The sequence below is a fragment of the Ranitomeya imitator genome, chromosome 9 (assembly GCF_032444005.1).
Source record: "Ranitomeya imitator isolate aRanImi1 chromosome 9, aRanImi1.pri, whole genome shotgun sequence".
Taxonomy (NCBI): Eukaryota; Metazoa; Chordata; class Amphibia; order Anura; family Dendrobatidae; genus Ranitomeya; species Ranitomeya imitator.
In genome coordinates, this window is record NC_091290.1 from 35,542,708 (window position 1) to 35,565,517 (window position 22,810).

Genomic DNA, 22,810 nt, shown 5'->3' on the forward strand with positions numbered 1-22,810 from the left:
ATTAAAAGCTTTGACAAGACAAGAGACAAGACACTGCCCAATATTGATATTTATTAAAAGTCTAACCTGTCAACAGGGGAAACTATAAAAAATGGAGGTGTATCCTATGGAAACCAACTCTGTTGCCCCAGAACATGTAATGACCTATTAATATGGGTATACAGGTAACATTACACTAGTCCTACTGGTCTGTCTGCAATTAATGGCCTTGTTGCTAAGAAATGTTCTGCATTTAATTTCTTCCAGGCATGTGGTGCCAGGAAGAAATCCCTATAAGAAAAGAAACACTGGCGCACTACTAATCGTATACTGTCGGTTGGAGGGGTGCAACAAGAGTGGTAGCGTAGATAGCACAAAAATGGATAGAGAGAACCACTCCAAAAGAGAGCACACCGCTATATAATTATATATAAAGAGGCAAAACTTTTATTGATACAAAAATGTAAAAACACTTCAAAAATACATGTATACAACAACATCCCCAGTGCTACTGCCAAAATACAAAAGGTCATGATTATATATATATATATATATATATATATAATTTTGTAAAGATACAAAGATAATATGCATAGTCATAATGAAAAAACGACCTAGAATATAAAAAAACACCATAAACACACACCCCGGAAAGGTATAGAACCGATGGGCAATAACCACCGATAAAACCAACCATGAAGCAACACTCCCTAAGGCAAATACCAGAAATACCTGTATGCAGACGCCAGATTATAAACTGCTATTGATCATTTTATCTACATTTTCCCCTGACGAAGCCGTCCTTGCAACGGCGACACGCGTTGGGATCCTCCCCATGCTGCTTTCTGCCTGATCTCACCTTCCCCCGGCTGCAGCACCTCTATTTCAGCTGTTATATGTGGGTTCTGCTGATTCTCACTTATTCGAGGCTGTGGTCGTGGATTTTGGCACAGCTTTTCATCCAGCACTCCCTGTTTCATGTGCCTTGTGGCCTCTGGTGCAATACTTACCTCTCTTTGCTGTCCTCTATGCTGCTGTCTTGTGACCACTGACAGTATAATCTTGCGTCTGCATACAGGTATTTCTGGTATTTGCCTTAGGGAGTGTTGCTTCATGGTTGGTTTTATCGGTGGTTATTGCCCATCGGTTCTATACCTTTCCGGGGTGTGTGTTTATGGTGTTTTTTATATTCTAGGTCGTTTTTTCATTATGACTATGCATATTATCTTTGTATCTTTACTATATATATCATGACCTTTTGTATTTTGGCAGTAGCACTGGGGATGTTGTTGTATACATGTATTTTTGAAGTGTTTTTACATTTTTGTATCAATAAAAGTTTTGCCTCTTTATATATAATTATATAGCTAGCGGTGTGCTCTCTTTTGGAGTGGTTCTCTCTATCCATTTTTGAGGAAGAAATCCCTGTCACATTTTCTCATTGCAATAGTACACCCCTATGCACATCAGTTACAGCACAGGAATCCCACACCTGCATTCCCTCACCTCACCCTTCCTTCTGTGGGCTCTGCATTCAGGGATCTTTTGCTCCAGTGACCTCCATTGTGCACACCCATAAGCTCACCCCACTTCCTCTCTGCATAGTCATCGATGACTGGGGAGAGCATATCGGCACACACTGCAGGTCAGTGACTCGCCTACGCAGAAGATCCCTAAATGCAGCTCCCATAGAAGGGAGGATGAGGTATGGACTTCTGAGGGAGGCACAGGATTCCAGAGACATTGCTGATAGGAGGGGGAGCAAGTATTACAATGGAGACATTTTCCCTTCACCAAAGACAGCACACCTGAGAAAAGGGTCTGCCCAGCTAGGATAGAAAACCTACTGAAATAAAGGGTGGTACAAATTTGCACCCCCCCCCCCCTTTGCTTCAGTTGGTTTCCGGTCCTTGATGGGTCCCTATGCTGCAACTTGCAGTGAACAGAATTACTCCTAGGCCAGCATCGGAGGAATAGGCTTAGTACCTGTGGTGGCATTCAGGGGACCATGTGGGCAGCACTGTGAGCTCAGTAACTGACTCAGACTGCTGCACCACCCTCCCCCTGCCACACTCACAGCATCTGCTGTCCACTGGTTTCTACTTGATAGCACTGCCTGGACATGCATCCGGAAGTGTTGCACACTGCTGACATCACAGATGCAAGGTACACTGGGTATAGGCATGCCCAAATGACACAGGTGGGCATGCCAGAAGAAAATGGTGCTCTACACCACTGGCTGGGACTTCTTGGAAGGTGTGCCCAGTCTGCTTTTGTGGAGGAGGGCAATCGTTGGGATCAGAAGGGAGGCACCACAAGATGGGGCTGACTACCCCCTTTTTAAGGGTGAGCAGGTTGCTGCTTAGGCTCCAGTTCATCGTGCCTGGTTACCATGGACCAATTCAATTGACAGCAGCCAAACTGCTCACCATCGTGGACACAAGGGAGGCAGCAGTTCAAGTGGCAGGAGCAGAGCATCTCAAGACTCCTTGGTGTGCACAGAGGATGTCCTGTGTCCCACCATAACCTCAAAATCTGGTACACCTAAAAGGAACCTGTCACCCCCAAAATCAAAGGTGAGCTAAGCCCACCGGCATCAGGGGCTTATCTACAGCATTCTGTAGATAAGCCCCCGATGTATCCTGAAAGATGAGCAAAAGAGGTTAGATTATACTCGCCCAGGGGTGGTCCCGCTGTCGTCCGGTGCAATGGGCGTCGTGGTCTGGGACCTCCCATCTTACGATGACGTCCTCTTGTCTTCACACTCGTTGTTGAGGGCAGAGCAAAGTACTGCAGGCGCTGGGGAAGGTCAGAGGCCCGGCGAACTGCAGTACTTTGCCCTCAACAGGGCAGACAAAGTACGCCTGTGCCGGAGTGTGAAGACAAGAGGACGTCATCGTAAGAAGATGGGAGGTCCCGGACCGTGACGCCCATCGGACCGCCTGCCCGCCCAGGTGAGTATAATCTAACCTTTTTCTCATCTTTCAGGTTACATCGAGGGCTTATTTACAACATTACAGAATGCTGTAGATAAGCCGCTGATGCCGGAGGGCTTGGCTCCCCTTTGATTTTGGGGGTGACAGGTTCCCTTTAAGTGACAGTGGGTGGTGTGATCTTGGTGAATGTCACCCTTTACCGTAATAGGCACCTTATAGTTTAGACTGGTTTCACACTAGCATTCGGCAGGGCTGCAGACGGTAGCTGCCTTCCTCCGTTAAGCCCCGCCCACTGCTACGCATCTTCATCTCCACCTACGTCTGCATGCGTCTTGCGTACCCTATCTTTAACATTGGGTATGCAGGCCATGCTTATGCCTCCGCATGCATTGTTTTGACGCGCTGACCTGCGTCAAATGCATCATATTGCGGTCGGTGCAGCGTCAAAACGATGCATGCGGAGGCATCTGCATACATCCGCATGGCCTCCTTACTCAACGTTAAAGATCCGGTATGCAGGACGCATGCAGATGTAGGCGGAGCTGAAGGAAGAGGCAGGGCTTAACGGAGGAAGAAGGCTGCCATCCGCAGCCCTGCCGAACGCTAGTGTGACGCTAGCCTTAAATTACTAGGAGAGGCCTAGGAAAGCTAGCGCTAAGAAAAGGAGGAATAAGGAGTGTGCGCTATACAAAAACCCGCTAGCAGTGGATTGGCAGAAGGACCTCTGCTTCAATTGCATTTACAGGACCAATATTGAGAGAACCCCTGACTTTGCAGCAAACTTTCGGTCTGTTATTAGATCAGAAGTGGAGGGCTCTCTAAAAACCCTATTAAAGGGAAGAAAAAACTTAGGGAAGTTTCTTCTATCTCTAACCCCACGATTATCGGGACGACTATTATAGCAGGTCCACATCCTCAGACAGAGACATTGGGGGGAGGGGGGGTTTAGACCAAGTTTTCCAGTAGAGGACATGGATAAGCTGCTTAAGGCCGTTAAGACAAGAATGGGCCTGAAAGAGAAGACAGCTAAGTCTCTTGAGGAAGTGATGTGGGGGGGGGGGGGGGGGGGTAGAGAAGAATCGCACCTTTAGATCCAGGCACTCATTAGCAGAGAGTGGAGAAGAACGGAGAGGACCGATGCCTTCTTCTCGTCCTCAAAAAGGAGATATCCTTTTGAGGAAAAAGATTCAGAGCTATTGGACAAGGTCCCTAGGATTGATTGTGCAGTATCCAGATCATCAAATAGGTCAGTGCTACTCTTTGTAGATTCAGGGGTTCATAATAACCCCCGTCAGAAGATCAGTAGAAGAACAACTTGCCCTAGAGACAGAGATTTTGGGCCTAGTAGGGAAGCAGGTCCTAGGCGAGATTTTGGGCAAACAAAAAGGAATGGGATTTTATTTCCCCCTCTTTTTGATAAAAAAAAAAAAAAAGCCAGATGGCTCATTCAGCACCATCATTATTCTGAATGGTCTCAATCCCTGGATTAAAAAAAAAATCATTCTTTCAAGATAGAGTCGGTGAATACGGCCATAAAATTTCGTCATCACAATTGTTTTATGGTGGTAGTCGACTTAAAGGATGCTTACTATCACATCCCAATCCATCCAAATCATCAAAAATACTTGAGAATGGCTCTATCCATACAAGGAAGGGTCAGACATTTCCAATTCAAAGCCCTCCCCTTCGGGTTGTCGATAGCTCCGAGGGTGTTCACGAAATTGATAGTAAAGATGACAGTCTTCCTACGTATCTGGAACACAGTCATCGTTTCTTATCTCGAAGACTTCCTCATAGTAGGAAGAACTGAGGACCACTGTGCTACTCAGTTGAAAAAGGTTACAGCCGTCTTACAAAATCTGGGCTCTTTGCGTTTTTGAAAGCTCAATAAAGATCTACAGTATTATTGAACAACAAAAAAAAAATTGTGATGTCATTTCTGGTCCAGCCTCTTTAACATTTGTCCAACCCACACTCCAACACACACAGATATAGATAGAAGGAATGAGATAGACAAGATATATATCTATAGATCTATCTATCTATAGATCTATCTATCTATCCATAGATCTATCCATAGATCTATCTATCTGTAGATATATCTATCTATCGATAGATCCATTGATAGATAGAAAAAAAATGTGCGTTAGGCCGGGGTCACAATTTAGGAGAAACTTGCACGACTCTCGCACCTCAGTACCCGGCACTGCCGCTGGCACTCGAACAGGACCGTTCAGCTGCATAGAAATTCATGCAGCCACACACTCCAGTCACAGTGTCGGCGGCAGTGCCGGATATCAGTGCCGGATATTGAGGTGCGAGAGTCGTGCAAGTTTCTCGCAAGTGTGACCCCGGCCTTAAATACAATATGTTTAATTAAAAAAAAAAAAATTTGTGTGGGCTTCCGTACAGTTTTCTGCTCCAGAGTGGGAAAGCTAGCGAATGGGGGCCGGTGTTTATAGCCTGGGAAGCGGGTAATACCCATGGATCCTCCCAGGCTATGAATATCAGCCCACAGCTGTCTGCGTAGCCTTTACTGGCTATTAAAATAGAGGGACCCCCTAAAAAATGACGTGTCGTCCCCCTATATGTTATAGCCAGAAAGGCTACGCAGACAGCTGCGGGCTGATATTCATAGTCTAGGATGAGAACATGGATATTGCTCTCCCCCCCCCCCCCGGCTACAAATACCAGCTCCCAGCCGCCCCAGAAATGGCGCCTCTCTCTTCCCACTGCCCTGTAGCGGTGGCATTTGGGGTAATAGGGGGTTAATGTCACCTTTGAATTGTAAGGTGACATCAAGCCAACTTAGTAATGGAGAGGCATCAATAAGACACCTATCCATTATTAATCCTATAGCAGTGAAAGAGTTTAAAAAAAAAAGACAGCCAGAAAAAAGTATTTTAACATTCTTAATTTCACCATACTTACAACCACACCTAATTCCTACGACACCCTCGATCGCCTGCAAAAAATAAAAAATAATAAACCAACTATATACTCCCTGTCCAACGCAGTTCAATTAATAGCGAGTGTCCCACGACGATCTCCCCTGTAGAACAGTGACATCAGGAGATGTGACAGCTCTATAGGCCTCCAGTGACACTCTGACAGGAGACAATGGCTCTTGCAGTGCATCACTGAAGAGGTTACTTTACACTGTGTTCCAAATTATTATGCAAATGATATTTTTCTCGGATTTTCCTAAATGGTCGGTGCAAATGACAGTCAGTCTAATAAGTCATCACCCGTTAGATTATACATCGAATTTTATTGAAGAAACCTCCCAATGATAACAGTATAATCTCCAAAATGAATAAAAACTCAAAATGCACTGTTCCAAATTATTAGGCACAGTAGAATTTCTATACATTTGATATGTTTTAAAGAACTGAAAATGCTCATTTGTGGAATTTGCAGCATTAGGAGGTCACATTCACTGAACAAAAAAGCTATTTAACTCCAAAACATCCTAACAGGCCAAGTTACATACATAGGACCCCTTCTTTGATATCACCTTCACAATTCTTGCATCCTTTGAACTTGTGAGTTTTTGGAGAGTTTCTGCTTGTATTTCTTTGCATGAAGTCAGAATAGCCTCCCAGAGCTGCCTCCCACCCTCATAGATCTTTTGCTGGATGATACTCCAAAGGTTCTCTGTACGGTTGAGGCCAGGGAAAGATGGTGGCCACGCCATTAATTTATCTTTTTTTATGCCCATAGCAGCCAATGACTCAGAGGTATTCTTTGCAGTATAAGATGCGGCATTGTCATGCATGAAGACGATTTTGCTCCTGAAGGCACGTTTATGCTTTTTAGACCATGGAAGAAAGTTGTCAGTCAGAAACTCTAAATACTTTGCAGAGGTCATTTTCACACCTTCAGGAACCTTAAAGCGTCCTACCAGCTGTTTCCCCGTGATTCTGGCCTAAAATGTGACTCCTCCACCTCCTTGCTGACGTCGCAGCCTTGTTGGGACATGGTGGCCATCCACCAACCATCCATCTGGACCATCCAGGTTGCTTGACACTCATCAGTAAACAAGACTATTTGGAAATTAGTGTTCATATATGTCTGGGCCCACTTTAAACATTTCTGCTTCTGAACACTGTTTAAGGGTGGCTGAATATTAGGTTTATGCACCACAGCAAGCCTTTGAAGGATCCTACACCTTGAGGTTTGAGGGACTCCAGAGGCACCAGCAGCTTCAAATAACTGTTTGCTGCTTTGTTATGGTATTTTGACAGCGGCTCTCTTAATCCCATGAATTTATCTGGCAGAAACCCTCATTATTATGCCTTTATCTGCATGAACTCTGTCTGTGCTGTTTCAGTCACAAATCTCTTCACAGTATGATGACCACTCTTAAAGGGACTCTGTCACCTGAATTTGGAGGGAACAATTTTCAGCCATAGAGGCGGGGTTTTCGGGTGTTTGATTCACCCTTTCCTTACCCGCCGGCTGCATGCCGGCTGCAAGATTGCCTTGTGCAGGCATGTACTACGGAGGACAGAGAATGAACTTCAATCCAATATTGCAGCCAGCATGCAGCCAGCGGGTAAGGAAAGGGTGAATCAAACACCCGAAAACCCCGCCTCCATGGCTGAAAATTGTTCCCTCCAAATTCAGGTGACAGAGTCCCTTTAAGTTTTCGTGGAATATCTAATGTTTTCATACCTTGTCCAAGGCATTGCAATATTTAATGCTTTTCAGCAGCAGAGAGATCCTTTTTAGTTCCCATATTATTCGAAACCTGTGGCCTGCTTATTAATGTGGAACATAATTTTTAAGTAGTTTTCCTTTAATTAGAATCACCTGGAAAACTAATTATCACATATGTTTAAGATTGATTTCAGTGATCCATTGAGCCCTGAGACACAATACCATCCATGAGTTTATGTGAAAAACAAAACAATTGAATCTTTATGACACTTAAATCCAATTTGCATAATAATTTGGAACACAGTGTAGTTCATTGCTCTCACTTTATGGCAATGTTGTGTGGGAATTTTCCCACGCAGCAGTGCCGCAAGTGACAGTATTAACTATACTGTACTCACAGCGGCGGAGGGATACAGTGCGGAAGCATACCTTCTGTCATTGCATCCCGGAGCCCCGGGAGAGCGGTCGCATCTGCCGATGTGACAGCTCTCCACAGGAGATCGTCGTGGGACACTCGTTATTACATGAATTACTGTGGATCAGGGAGTATATTGTTGGTTTATTATTTTTTTTTTTTTTTTTTTAACAGGTGATTGATGGCTTCGGGGACAAGGTGATTGGTGAGTATGTACTTCTATGTTGTATGTACTGTATGTCTATATGTGTGTACTGTATGTTCTGTGTATGTGGGGGTTTTTTGCATTTGAACACAGTAGCCGGATGATGGGACTATACTGTCCCATCATCTGGCTACCTGTCACTGTAGCAGGCATAGCCGGATGGAACTAGTAGTCCCATTGGACGATGCCTGCCTACATACAGCCACGCACACACACACAGCCCCGCACACATCCACGCACAAGCCTGCGATCCCCGCACAGCCCACAATCCCCATAATCCCTGCAGACACACACACACAGCCCCACAGACACACACAAACACCTGCACACAGATACACACTTCCTCTCCGCACACACTGTCTCCACCCACACACTCTTCCCCTTCCCGATCTGCAGCGTTTCTCGCACCCAACTCCGCAGCAAAACTGCAGATCCTGCGGTTTTGCTGCAGATTTGACTGAATCAATGGAAGTCAATGGGCACAGAAACGCTGCAGATCCGCAAAAAGAATCGACATGGTCCTTTTTTGAATCTGTTGCATTTTTAGTGCAGAATTTTCCGCACCATTATCACAGTATTTTTTTCCCCCATTGATTTATATTGTACTGTAAATCCCTTGTGGATCTGTAGATTTTCTGCATGGAAAAAAAAAGCTGCGGACCCGCAGGAAATCTGCAACGTGTGCACATAGCCTAAGGGTACAGACCTTCCTGGGCCTTGTTCTGAACTCTTAATTGCAGGCCTGTTTCTTACCGGAGGACAAGGTGGACAAAGTTGTGAACCTGGCCTGGGCAGCCATAGAGCTTCCAAAGATGTCCCTAAATAAGGCTATGTCACTATTGGGAACCCTAACATTCTGCATCCCAGCAGTCGGATGGGCCCAGTTCCACACCAGACAACTCCAGTAGGAAATTCTGTCTCCACAAAGATTGCTAAAAGAGCGTTTAGAAGGGAGGGTGAATTTTTTTTCAAAGGTCAGAAAGTCCCTCATATGGTTGGCAGACAGGAGAAATGTGTAAGGCCAGTAAATTACATAACAATGGAGGTGAGCCTCTCGGGTTGGGGGCACACCTGAGAAGTCATGCCATTTATGGGTTATGGGCACTCCCCGAAAAAGGATGGCCACCAAATCTAAAGGAATGATGCCCAGTGGGAAGGGCTCTTGAAGGCTTTCTTCCTCTCCTCCTGGGTTGCCACGTACGCATCATGTCAGACAATTGGACTGCGGTGCCATATACCAACCACCGGGGGATACCACATTTATATAATTTTTTCATGTTTTGTTACTTCTACACAATAAAAACAATTTTATAGAAAAAATATTGATTTTGCATGGCTTTATTCTGAGAGGTGTAACTTTTCTTATTTTTCCTCTGATGGAGCTGAATGATGGCTTGTTTTTTGTGCGACAAGATGACGTTTTCAGCTGTACCATGTTTATTTTTATTTGTCTTTTTGATTGTGTTTTATTCCACTTTTTTTTTTTACAGCAATATGATGAAAAAATGTTGTTTTTTTGGCCACGTTTTTAATCTTTATTTTTTGCGGCGTTCACTGTAGAGTTTAGCTAGTGTGACAGTTTTATAAATCAGGTTGTTCTGGACTCGGCATTACAAAATATGTGTACTTTTTTTTTTTTTTTTTAATGTAAATATGTGGTAAAACGTACTGACACTTACTGTGCAAAATGGTTAATCAATGTTTCCAACGGCAGATTAGACACCACTTGAGTAAAATCAGCCCCCAAAAAAGCACAAATATACAATCAAACTCTCTGTGTATTTTTCTGCTGCATTTTTTGGTGCAGAAAGTCATCCTGGTATGTTTTTTTACCATGTAGGCTTCTAAGAGGAGCATGAAAAATGCATTTAAAGGGGTTGTTCCCTTTCAGAAAATCCCAGTCCCTAGGCATAGACTGCTCCCAGGTCCAGTCCCAAGATTCTTCTGTTCCTGGTGTCTGTGATCAGCTGAAGCACATTGATGGTGCGGCAACCAGTCGTTGAGCTCAACGGCTCTGTTCGTGTAGATGGAACGCTCCGCTCAGAGCCCCTGAGCTCTCTGATTGGCTGACATACTGTTGAAGTGACATCAGCACTGCAGCCAATATCAGTCACAGACTCAGCTCTGGACCTGGGGAGGGTGAGTAAATTGCAATCCATTTGTTATAACAAACTGCGCCCAGGAACTTGGATTTCATGAAGGGTACAATCCTTTTAAAAAGCCGCAATTGCACTTAAAAAAAAGAAAATAGAACCCCAGCACTTCTGCATAAAAAAAAAACATTAAGGAAACCCGATCAAATTTGTGCTAAAAATGCATAAAAAAATAAGCAAAAAAAAGAATCTCAATCAGAGGAGATTTTGTTGCAGGAAAAAAAAAATACTTTCATGGTGCGTTTCTTCTTGGCTTTGACTTTACAAACTGCATAAAAAAAAAAAAAAAACTGAACGTGGAAACTCTCCCAATGTGTTCAGGCTTTTCATGTGAGGATTTAATAGATAAATAAATAATTAAATCAAAAAAACAATTCCCGGAGGACTCGTCCTACCAGAGGGGGCTGGGCGAGAAAAGTTGATCACCCAATGACGGGTGAGGCAGGCGTATATAAGGCTGCACCGTAGCTTTCCTTTCCCTCTGACCGGCCAGGAGGTAAGGTTTCTGCAGGTTTATGTTTAGCTTGGAATGTTCTATATGTAACTAATACTTATGGCTTTTCTTATCGCTCGTTTTCCGCTCTTACTTTAGGGTCAGACACGTTCAGGTTTGTGTTTGTTGTGGATTAAAAGTAACAGATCAGTCGTCTCTTTATACTTTCTCACTTTTTATGATCCACATCTGGTTTTGTCTTCAACACGTCCTCCTCCTCGTTTCGCCTTTTTAATTTACTCTGTAACCTGAAATTCCGGTTGTAGCCGTTAATCGCCCGGTTCTGTGACTTGTTAGGACTAAAGTCCAATTAACTTCTTCTTCTCTTATGTCTTACCTGGATAAGGTTGAGGAAATCAACAAAACTTCAACACGGCCCAAAAACATAGACCTGAGCTAAGTGGAGTTTGTAAAGTGAGCAAAAATCAATTCCCGAACTCCAAAAGGCTGGGGCCCGTCTGCTCTATAGATCACTAATTGGCCGCCTCGTGGGGGGATTATATAGTCAGACGTTGCTTTGTTTGCAGGTGGCAGAACTCTTCCGATCTAGATTATTTTACCCTACCTTTCTTTCCAGGACTTTTGCTTTTTTTTCGTGTGTGTATCTTTCTGAAAGTTCTAGATAAGTTAATGCCAGTCTTCACTCTGCGCTCATGTTACATCAGTGTGCCATGTGGCAAAATGACACTCATTTGACCTTTTGAATTAATGTAGGAGTAGTTTTTTTTTGCATTGTGATTGGTGTAAGTGCACCTCTTTAGGGTATGTGCATAATATTATTTATTATTTCTTATTTACTATTCTTTCTGCTGGACTTTAAGTGTACATTTTATACTTCATCTTTTTCCTGACGCAGAAATTTCAAAAGCAGTGTGCATTTCCTTCATCTTGTAGTTGTGTGCAACTCTAGTTATATGGAGCTTCAATTTGATGCCCATAGAAGTGTATGGAGACCTTAATGTACCTACTATATTAAAGGGGAATTGCGCCATGTTTAAATGGATGCAGTATTACAGATCTATTCTCAACAAGAAGCTTTGGCTTCATTATCTCCTAGATTACGCATGTGGCACACCTATAATTGCTGCAAGGGGTTGGAAGTCTCCGTACAACCACCATTTACAAGATCCTGCTGGGCGCATGAAGCCTTAGGTCTCGTTCACACAGCAGGTGAAAACCTCCCTTGAAAGCTGATGGTTTCTGAAAACACTGCTGTAGGAGACCTCGGTTTTAGGGTATCTGCACACGGTGCGGATTTTGCTGCGGATCCGCAGCAGTTTCTCATGAGTTTACAGTACAATGTAAACTTATGGGGAAACCAAAAACGCTGTGCCCATGCTGCGGAAAAAGCCGCGCGGAAATGCAGAAGATAGTTTCCGCAGCATGTCACTACTTTGTGCGGAATCCGCAGCGGTTTTCCATCTGCTCCAATAGAAAAATGCAGATGGAAAACCGCAGCGGTTTTGCACTGCGGATTTATCAAATCCGCAGCGGATTTTTCTACGTGTGCACATATCCTTAGGCTTGAGCTTCATGAGGACACTGGTCATGTGGCCAAAGATCGCTCTATGCTGCTGCTACTTGGTAGCACCATGGATATAAATGGGGTCACATTGCCATCCACAAAATGCTGCTTTAACTTTTTTTTTTTTTTGTTTCTACACCCATTATTTAAAATATATAAGTTGTGGGGACTATAAACACGTAATGGAATACATACCAGCCAGTAATAGACCAATAATAATCCCATTGATGGATTAACTGTCAGAGCAGTTATATGGCTGGAACAGGACCATAATAGACCAACTGCAAATTCATTACGAATATAAAAAAGCAGTCATAAGTCAGAGTACATGAAAGTTATAAAAAAGCTTTATTAATATCAAACAGGTGAAAAAATGGCAAATAGAAAATCCCCTGTGCCACCCTCAACACATACAATCGGACAGGAACAGGTGCCTGTGACAATACCTATCAAATGCCAATGCTGTAAAGGGGTAACCAAAAGTATGTACATATAATCACATCAAGTATTACATACTGTATGGGGGACTAACAGTTTTCTAATGTTAAAATTGCAGTTTTGCTTAAACCATACTTGTGCACAACAAAAAATAATTCACCCACTCGTCCCTGACCACTTAGTTGGCAGGAGCACCAGATTTGGTATAATTTATTCCAGAAATTAACAAAAATTACATAAACTTACTCCAAATCTACTTTTTTTTTGTATACACCTCACTACTGATGTATGGCTACGTGAACGCCTGCCTTCTTGATGTTCTAGGTCTGTTTACCAAATTTTGGAATAAATGTAATTAATAATAATCTTTATTTATATAGCGCCAACATATTCCGCAGCGCTTAAACATTAAACATCATTGTAGTGAAAAAGCAAATGTGTAATGGTTAGCCAGACATCATATGGTTAATTGTGTACAAGGGACAAACTTTTTTTTTTTTTTTTACTTTTATTGCAGATAGAAGATGGGTAGGAAGAGAAGTGTCGCTTCTGACACTTGGTAGGAGCTTCAAAAGATGAGAACATCTGTTCATCCAAACTGGACATTCCCCATCCACAATAGTAAGGTAATGCAGGAAAATGATCTCTTTATTATTAATTGTACCCTCATGGGTAAGGAAGTTCCTAGGCAGTTATAAAATGACTGAACGGATCTGCTGTTTGCCCTTTTCCAATGTGTAGCGACCGCTGCTGGGTACTGCAGAACAGCTGCTGTTTTGACTATAATCTGTTCTGCACATTGAATGGACATGTAGCCCCCCCCCCTAAAGTAGATAACAGCTGATCAATGGGGGGGGAGGGGGCTTTAAAGCTTGACCAGGCTATGACCAAAGCTGGATCCCGGTTCCTCACTCATCTCTGGCCTGTGATCGATTTTTACCCACTTTACACCTTTATAAACTTACAAGAATTCTATTGGCTTATTCTGCATTGGACAAACTTTAATATAATCTGTTTTCTTGCAGTTTCCCACTGATAATGTAATGTACTTATGATGCTTATATCATTGCTGGCGCTGCCCGGGATGCCCAGGAATGACGACTGCACATCAGCTAATCTGTCCTACTACACCACAGCCTGGAAAAGATGTACGGTAGAGCGATGACACTGACAATGTAAACTGTACGGGCTGACACTGATTGATAATTCACTAGTAAGTTGATTTGCCACTTTTTTTTTTTTTTAGTTGGAAATGCTCCTATTACTGGTTTTCATTAAATGACATACTGTAGTCAAGAACACTAATCTGGCTTTGACTACTTTTGCCGAACAGTGACTATTGTCTGCATCCAAAATTTGTGCTCCAAATGATGACGTTCTAAAGTCTCGTTCGTCTGAAATACTATGAAGAATCCTCATAGCATGGCGGAGTTCTGATGGGGCGCAATGTACTAAGTGGACACGTTACAAAGTGACATCATTGCAAAACTTCAGAAGTTATAAAGTGGTGAATAATATGTGCTGCCATCTAGTGCACAAGTCTTGCATTTTCAGGCCAAAACAAAATGTCTTCAAATGCTTCAAATCAGACATGGAGTAAAATAAGGCGGCAATTTTTAAATAACTAGTCTGAGAAATTCCTAGAAGAGCTTTTTTTTTTTTTTTTTTTATTTTATTTTTTTATTGTGTACAGCCGAAAGCTAGGTCTGGAATACAGACGGGGTAAAGTCGCTCTCTGTGCTGTTATACAGGGCTGCTGTAGACACTCTGAAGGAAGGTGCATCCGTAATACTGCACTCCTGATGACGTTAGAATTGGCAAAACTGGTTGGAAATCAGTCTGTAATATTGATGGAAGCTAAATATATTGACTAGAAGGTTGTAATTCTTCCTTATTAAAGTGAATTCACACTGTGCCATTGTCTTTGTGATTCCTTCACTGCAGAAGGTAAGGAAGCTGTGATCGGCTGAGAGATTTGACTGCTCAGGAAGACGGGAACCTCCGGTAGTAAGAAAACAAGAGGTGAGGAAGTCCGAAAAGCGGGATTATGGATTGTCTGCAGGGCTTGACTTGCCCCTACCACAATCTTTATCTTCATCCTCCCTGTTGTGCTATAAAATGCACCGAAAGCTTCTTAAAACTAGATGCAGCAATGAATAAGGGCCACAAAGCCCGAAATGCGTCTGCTTATTGATCCCTGGAGAGGCTGCTGATATCTATGCTGCATGGTATTATGCTGTTTTTAAAGTATTGCTTCAATATATAATATACTGTATATACTCGAGTATAAGCCGAGACCCCTAACTTTACCACAAAAAAACTGGGAAAACTTAATGACTCGAGTATAAGCCTAGGGTGGGAAATGTATCAGCTACTGGTAAATTTCAAAAATAAAAATGGATACCAATAAAAGTAAAATTAATTAAGACTTCAGTAGGTTAAGTGTTTTTGAATATCCATATTGAATCAGGAGCCCCATATAATGCTCCATACAGTTCATGATGGGCCCCATATAATGCTCCATAAAGTTTATGTTGGGCCCCATAAGATGCTCCATATTAAAATATTCCCCATCTAATGCTGCACAAAGGTTAATAAGGGCCCCATAAGATGCTCCATAGAAATACTTGCCCCATATAATGCTGCACAAATGTTGATTATGGCCCCATAAGATGCTCCATAGATATTTGCCCCATCCAATGCTTCACAAATGTTGATTATGGCCCCATAAGATGCTCCACAGAGATATTTGCCCCCATATAATGCTGCACATGGCCCCATAAGATGCTCCACAGAGATATTTGCCCCATATGCTGTTGCATGTGAAAAAAAAAAAAATGACATACTCCTCTTGACGCTCAGGCCCCCAGCACTTGCAATATTCACCTGTCCTTGTTCCACCGCCGAGCACCGCTGACGTTCAGGCACTAACCACGTCATCGCGCCCCCTGACCTGAGCGTCACAGCCAGAGGACGGGGAAGACTGAGCCTGGTGGTGGAACGAGGACAGGTGACTATTGAGCAATGCTGCTCACCCTCCCCATTATACTCACCTGCTCCTGGCATGGTCCTAAAAAAATGGGCTGAAAATCTCGGCTTATACTCGAGTATATATGGTATTTTAAGGAACGAAGAGCTGGATTACCTCTTTGATCGAACCCGTTAGGCAGCCGTCACACTATCAGTATTTGGTCAGTATTTTACATCAGTATTTGTAGCCAAAACCAGGAGTGGGTGATAAATACAGAAGTGGTGAATATGTTTCTATTATACTTTTCCTCTATTTGTTCCACTCCTGGTTTTGGCTTACAAATACTGATGTAAAATACTGCTAGTGTGACGGCAGCCATAAAGTGGTGAAAGAAAGTCCGTTTGTAAAACAAAAAAAGCACCATTTTTTTTAGACATTGGGCTAAGTGAGGTTTTTGTCTTTTTGCACATTGAGCTGATGTTTTTATTGATGGGATTTTGGTGTAGATACTGCATTTTATTGCTGTGAAGACATTGTAACAGGCAAGTCGTTTGTTTGTTTTTTGTGGCAGTCTGGCGTTTTTTTTTCTTTTTTTTTTTGTTAAACTGTTTATCCATCAGATTAATTTAGTTTATATTTTGATCGGGTGTTTCTGAACACATCCATACCAAATGTTTGTTTTAAATGGGACAAAAGGGGGTGATTTCCTTTTTTGCATTTTTTATTTTTTTACTAGCTTCAATAGTCTCCTTAGGAGACTTGAAGCTGCAATAATCCGGGCCAGCATCAATAGAAAATCTGCAATGACAAACATTGAGGCCTTTTGACAACCAATCAGTGCCCTGCAATCATGTGACGGTAAGCACAAGTTAAATGCTGCTGTCAGAGATTGACAGCGGCATTTAACATGTTAACAGCCGCATGTGGATCGCGATTCCACCTGCGGCTGTTGCGGGCACATGACAGCTGATCAGATCAGTTGTCATGTGCTGAGAAAGATGCAGGCTTAGAGCCCGCATCAAAGGGAGCTGACCTATGATGTACCTATAGGTCATGAATATTGGTTCGGTAGGGGTCCGGTGCCCCCACATGTTCTCTAAACTTCCTGTTGGCTATGAACACATTAAATCGAATTGTGCAATGGAGCGTCACACCTTAAATAGTGCTCCCTTACACCACTCCATGCAATGTGTTGCCATCCAGAAGGAGCTTAAAACAGCTGATCACTGGGTGAAATGCGGGTTGGATCCCCACTGATCTGATATTGATGACCTATTCCAAGGACAGGTCATCAATATGTGACTGAACAACTTGAAGGGGGCTGTCCGAAGCCAAGTGTCTAAGTTAATTTGCATTCTGCCTTCTAGATTAACACCATGGTAGAGAAGATCACGGTTTCCCGGCTGCATGTATTTCTCGAATTGGGATGAAATCGGTTTATCCCATTATAAAATGGCTAAACAAGTCTTGTGGTATTAGGATACTGAAGCCCCAATCAAAAACATAGCCAGGTTGGTGTTTTCTTAGTGAAGTGGCGCTTGATGAATATTATCAAAACTTTATGGCACATTGCAGTTTAGCAATGTTGTGTTGAAATTCCACAGGGACGAAATTGCACCTGGAACCATCTTTCAAGTATCAAGTCTCTGAAAAACCCACCATGATTTTCTACATTCTTCTTAGGCCATTGATCATGATTAAAAAAATTATGGGGACCCAGAGGGTGAGTAGCCCAGATGCCGGGAACATGTTGATAATTTCGAGTATAGATTTGCTATAAAAAGTGTGGAGAAGAGTTGGCTGAACGCCTGTAATTCAAAAGATGTTCAGTAACTGGTTATTTGCTTAGGAAAATTCTGAATAATGACAATTCTAAAATATAGTCATGGTCATTATAGGTGCCAGGAAGCATTTAATAATTATCCTTTTGTGCATTGGGCATGATTAAATTTTATTGTAATGGAATCTCGTTCATCTGAGCGACTGTGCACATATCCAAATCTTCCTCAAACTTGGTTTCCACTCTAAAAAGACTGAACAGGCTGTAACACTTCATGAGCAGAGTTGAGCAAATTTTTCAAAATTCAGTTCCAATTACAATCTGTGCTGAATACTTTTGCAATATTTACCGAATGTCATTGGAGTTAGTGGAAGAACAAATGAACGAATATGTTCGGAACCGATCGAACATGGCAAATTCGCGTTCGGCTACAGAATCCGAACATATTCACTCAACTCTATTCATGAGATCCAGTTTGGCTCCTCCATCAGATGTCATGTCTATGACGGCACTTTCTCTGCTTCTTTAGTAACGGTGCTTTAACATTGCATTCTGGCGCCCTTTCGGTGGCCCCGTCGGAGCTTATGTCTGAACCCCCGCCCCTCCCTGCAAAACTGTATTCAAACGTATGTGCCGATGGGGCCATAGACTATAATGGTGCCGGCGGAGGAAAAGTGCTCTGTCGTGCATCATTTTTTGGTGGTGAAGTCTACTGGAGGAGGACACTCAGACGTAGTCTACTCCGAGGGAGCATGATCGTTCAGACGTAAGCCCCCATGGGGCCACCAAATGGGTGCTAGAAAGCAATGTGAAAGCACCCAAACTTACAAGTTTTAGATTTCCTGATCCGCCCTGAACAAACATTCAAAAACTTCAATATTAACAGAATGTGTTTTCTTGCAGTATCTCCACAAATTGATCATCTGAGGATTCCCAGGCTCCGCTCCTCTTATGAATAGATATCCAAATAATGCTATTATCAGACTGGTGGCTGCATGACATTATGTACATGGCTGGTCTCGCCTAAACTCATGGCGGTATTCAACTGCCAAAACAGGGTTTAATAGTAGTTCAAAAGGAAAATGTCTTACATATTTTATAAAAGAATCTCGCATTCAGGAGCAACGCGTCTAATTTCATGTATATTAAATTTCCTAATAAACTTTGGGTTGTCAATCAGCGCTGTGTGTGGGGTTTTGTGACCAGATGACAACATCTTAAAATTTAGTAATAAGTTGGGACCAAAGCGGGAGACTCGTTAATCTAAATGTGCCAGAATTCTGGCTCCTTTTCTACCATGTGGGTTTTAGTCCCTTTTTGGTGCGAAACAGCTTAAGTTGCAACTTTAAGTATTTGTATGCAATTCCTGGTTGTCTTAATGTAAGTGGGAGACATATGGGGTAAGCCCGCCCATCTAATTGCTGACAATTTGTGCCATTCTAGTGGCATAAATTTGGCCAAACATGTACTCTAGTCTCAAAGCATCCTCTTTAATGAGTCGGGCGCACATCCATCGTTCAGACTGGTGTGTACAAACAACTCTGATCTTAATGAATCAACCCCTTAATGTTCCATGTTTTACAAGGAGTTGGGACACTGCTGAAATCTGCATGGAGAAGGTCCTAGGGTGTACAAAAACTAATAGGTGGTTGTAAACATGGCTTCTTAAATCAGCATCTTAAGGCTGTCTAGACAAACTCATCAGTGGTATTTTGTAAACCAATCTTGATGCAGAGTTCATTGGAGCAAGAAGTACATGCCTTGGAGCAAGAGGTACATGCCTCTTATGAACCTAGAGAATCAGCTGGTTCACACAGGAGTGGGCCCCTATCTGGGATAGACATGTCAAATTATGGATTTCTATGTTGATTAACAGACATTCATTGTGGACTTTACTGTAAGCAAGTATCCAGTGTATTGTTTTGCATCCACACAACAATATTTTATCCGCACTCCACTGACCACAAGACAAGCTCATTTCATATATGGAAAAAGCAAGATGCTGACAAATCCAAAATGGGTACATCAGCCCTCCACTGAAGTATGGGTGAGGTTCAAATAAGGTGAAAAAAAAAAAAGACCAGAAAACCACATGCACCATATATGTAGAAAATGAAACAGACCACTATGCTAGAAATATAGAGGCCAAAAATAATTTATTCAGTCCATCTCATGGGACTGCATGAGTAATTTATGGTGTTTGGGGTGTCTTGTATATGCAGCGCCCAAGAGTCCTGGTCGTTGCAGTAATGTTATTCTTCCACCAAGGGGAGTGATATTACATCTGAAGGCAATAAAGGAGATCTTCTCATCAGGTAACAATGCATGCAACATGTTCACACTCCAGACCAGAAGGAGGAGCTCTAAGCCTGTTTAAGGTGAACTCCCCTATATAACATCCTGATCTGGAGGGAAAGGGAGTTCAGAGTGCAGTTCCTGTCAGGAAGACAGAGGGACAGGACGGAGTCCTGGAGCCTGAAGTGCTTCAGCTCCTGAGGGAAGACGCTAAGCGAACATATTGCAGAGAGTGTGCAGGAAAGCAGAGCACAGGAGAGGAATATCAGAGGGAGATCAGCCAGTAGGCCTCCTTCTGAAGCGCAGTACTGGTAGCCAGCATACCGAGGGAGTAAGGACTCTATGCTTTACTTCAGAGACTGGCAGGACAGTTGATTCCACGTTGACTGCCTGACCATTTACCCAGGAGGCAGGGTGGCAACTCGTGGGGGCCGGGGCGTCTCTAGGGTCCCTATAAAAAGCCTCAGGCCATCAGTCATACGGGTTTGTCCTATCCATCAGGGGGACAGAGAGAAGAGACTTTAACATCTACAATAGTTGTGAGGACCTTACCGAGTTGCTCAGCAGGGAGGGACTACAACGCCCAGGTGCTAGAGGAAGGCTATTGAATTCCACCTGGATAAGGGGACTCTGGATTTGCCTTCAGACCGGCCGGACTCTGCCTACCCTGTGGTCCCTACTCTGACTGTTGATGCTGAAGCCTTTAGTAAAGGTAAAGAAACTGCAACCTTGTGTCCTCGTTATTCACCGCGCCTTACATCATCCACTATCTGCACTCTGGGAAGCCCTGGGAACATTCTTCACCTGTGGGAAGGTATACCATCTAGCTGCCATAACACCACCCCAGCGGACCCTTAAGCAGCGTCGGTCACCCTAACCGAATACCACAGTTGGCGTCACGAACATTATCCCTTTAAAGACCTTTCCCCCACAATTTACAGTGGATGTTCCCCTAGGGCCACAGACCGGGTCAGCCACCGTGACATCCCCACTGAGTACAGAAGAAGGGCCTGGATCCGAGTACCCCACGGCCCTGGCCTGGCGCTGCATATATCAACAGGAGATTGTTGGGATCAGGTTTGAATAAAACAGCCATGTGAGTTTTACACTTGGACCCTATGCAGAGATGGAATCCATTTTAAAAATGCAATGGGTTTCCTTCTGCATAGGACCATCCCAGTCCCCTTTCCTCCTATTCTCCCTAATGACTTCCAAGACACAGAAGGATAACACCCCAGCAACTCCCTTAGGCCTGTCCCACACGTCCAGATAATTCCTGTACTGGAGAAATCGGTACCGGAATTATCCGCGTGCTTACGTAGCACATCAGTGTGGCACACGTGCGCCAGTCGTGTGCCGACTGAGGACCACACGGACCGTGCAGGAGACAGCGCTACAGTTAAGCGCTGTCCCCTGCATGCGGTGCTGAAGCCGGTATTCATCCTTTCTTCCCAGCAGCATTCGCTGGAGAGAAGGAATGAAACGTCGTTTTTCTTTTCCCTTAAAAATAAAGTTTGTGCGTCCCCTCCCGCCTCCCATCCCCTGTGCGCCCCCCCCCCTTCCCCGCCCGCTTGCCAGGAAATACTCACCGACACCCAGCTCCAGCGATGTCTCCTCTCAGCGGCTGCAGCCTGTACTGTGTGAGCGGTCACGTTGTCCCACTCATTACAGTGAGGAATATGCGCATATTCCTCACTGTAATGAGCGTGACCACTCACACAGCACAGGCTGGAGCTGGGTGTTTGTGAGTATTTCCTGGCAAGCGGGGGGGAAGGGGGGCGCACGGGATGGGAGGCGGGAGGGGACGCACAAACTTTATTTTTAAGGGAAAAGAAAAAAAAAGACGTTTAATTCCTTCTCTCCAGCGAACGCTGCTGGGAAGAAGGGATGAATACCGGCTTCAGCACCACACGCGGGGGGGACAGCGCTTACTGTAGCGCTGTCTCTCCTGCGGGCGGTACGTGCACACGGAAGAGAGTGCAAACTGTTCTTTTTGTGCAGGACGCTTTGCAGACCGTGCTGCCGGAGAAAAACGGACATGTCTCAGTGTTTTCAACACGGACACACGGTCCATGAAAACACGGAGACATGTGCATAGACCCATTCATTTGAATGGGTCTAAGTGTGTCAGCGTCTCCGGTACGTGAGGAAACTGTCACCTCACGTACTGGAGCCACTGACGTGTGAAACCGGCCTTATGGTATTCCAAAATGTGGCGTGGAATTAGGATGTCTATCTTGTTTGTTTTTTGTCTCCCAAATGTTCGCTAATACATTCCCTCCGCCCCCCTGGTAGCTACTCTACTGGCTTAGCCCTAATCCTCACATTCTGTATATGCGTTTTTCATTTTTATTGCCCAGATGTAGTACTTTGCATTTCTCCCCCATTCTGTTAATTGCTGCCCACTGCTCCAGTGTATTTATATCTTTTTGAATCCTCTCTCTCTCTTCTCTAGTATTAGCTATCCCTCCTAGCTTTGTGTCATCAGCAAATATAATCAGTTTACCCACAATTCCTTCATATAAATCATTGATAAAGATGTTGAAGAGTACAGGGCCCAGGACAGAACCCTGTGGTACCCCACTTGAGATATTCTTCTAACTGGATGTGCAGCCATTTACGACCACTCTTTGGATCTAATCACTAAACCAGTTATGAATCCACCTAACAGTTGCCTTGTCCATTCCATTGTCAAGCAGTGGACACCACGTCTTGCAATATCTGCACAGCACACTAGGACTGGTTACTTTTCCTTGCCGGAGTTTTCCCCAAATCCCACCATTTACCATTCTGTTCATTGATGAAGTTTTGTTTGACCGAAACGTTTGGTTTTGTATGTATCTACAGTACCTTACAATTAATTATCTCACTTCAGCATTTGGTGTGTGCCAAGTTTAATGGAATAGATTGTACGGTTTGGGCACCATCTAACAGTTGTGCTAACGCTTTTCTATTGGG

The 22,810-nt window shown here is 43.6% G+C and overlaps 1 long non-coding RNA gene across 2 annotated transcripts; it reads left to right on the top strand.

Moving 5' to 3' along the window:
• Positions 1–13,318: 13,318 nt before the first annotated feature.
• Positions 13,319–18,736, top strand: LOC138649569 (uncharacterized). Of its 2 annotated transcripts, none has more exons than XR_011315327.1 (6): positions 13,319–13,432; positions 13,832–14,019; positions 14,751–14,828; positions 17,145–17,288; positions 17,358–17,500; positions 18,461–18,736. It is a non-coding gene; the product is annotated as an uncharacterized lncRNA (long non-coding RNA). The 2 variants fall into 2 exon arrangements; XR_011315325.1 differs by having other exon boundaries at positions 17,382–17,500.
• Positions 18,737–22,810: the final 4,074 nt, after the last annotated feature.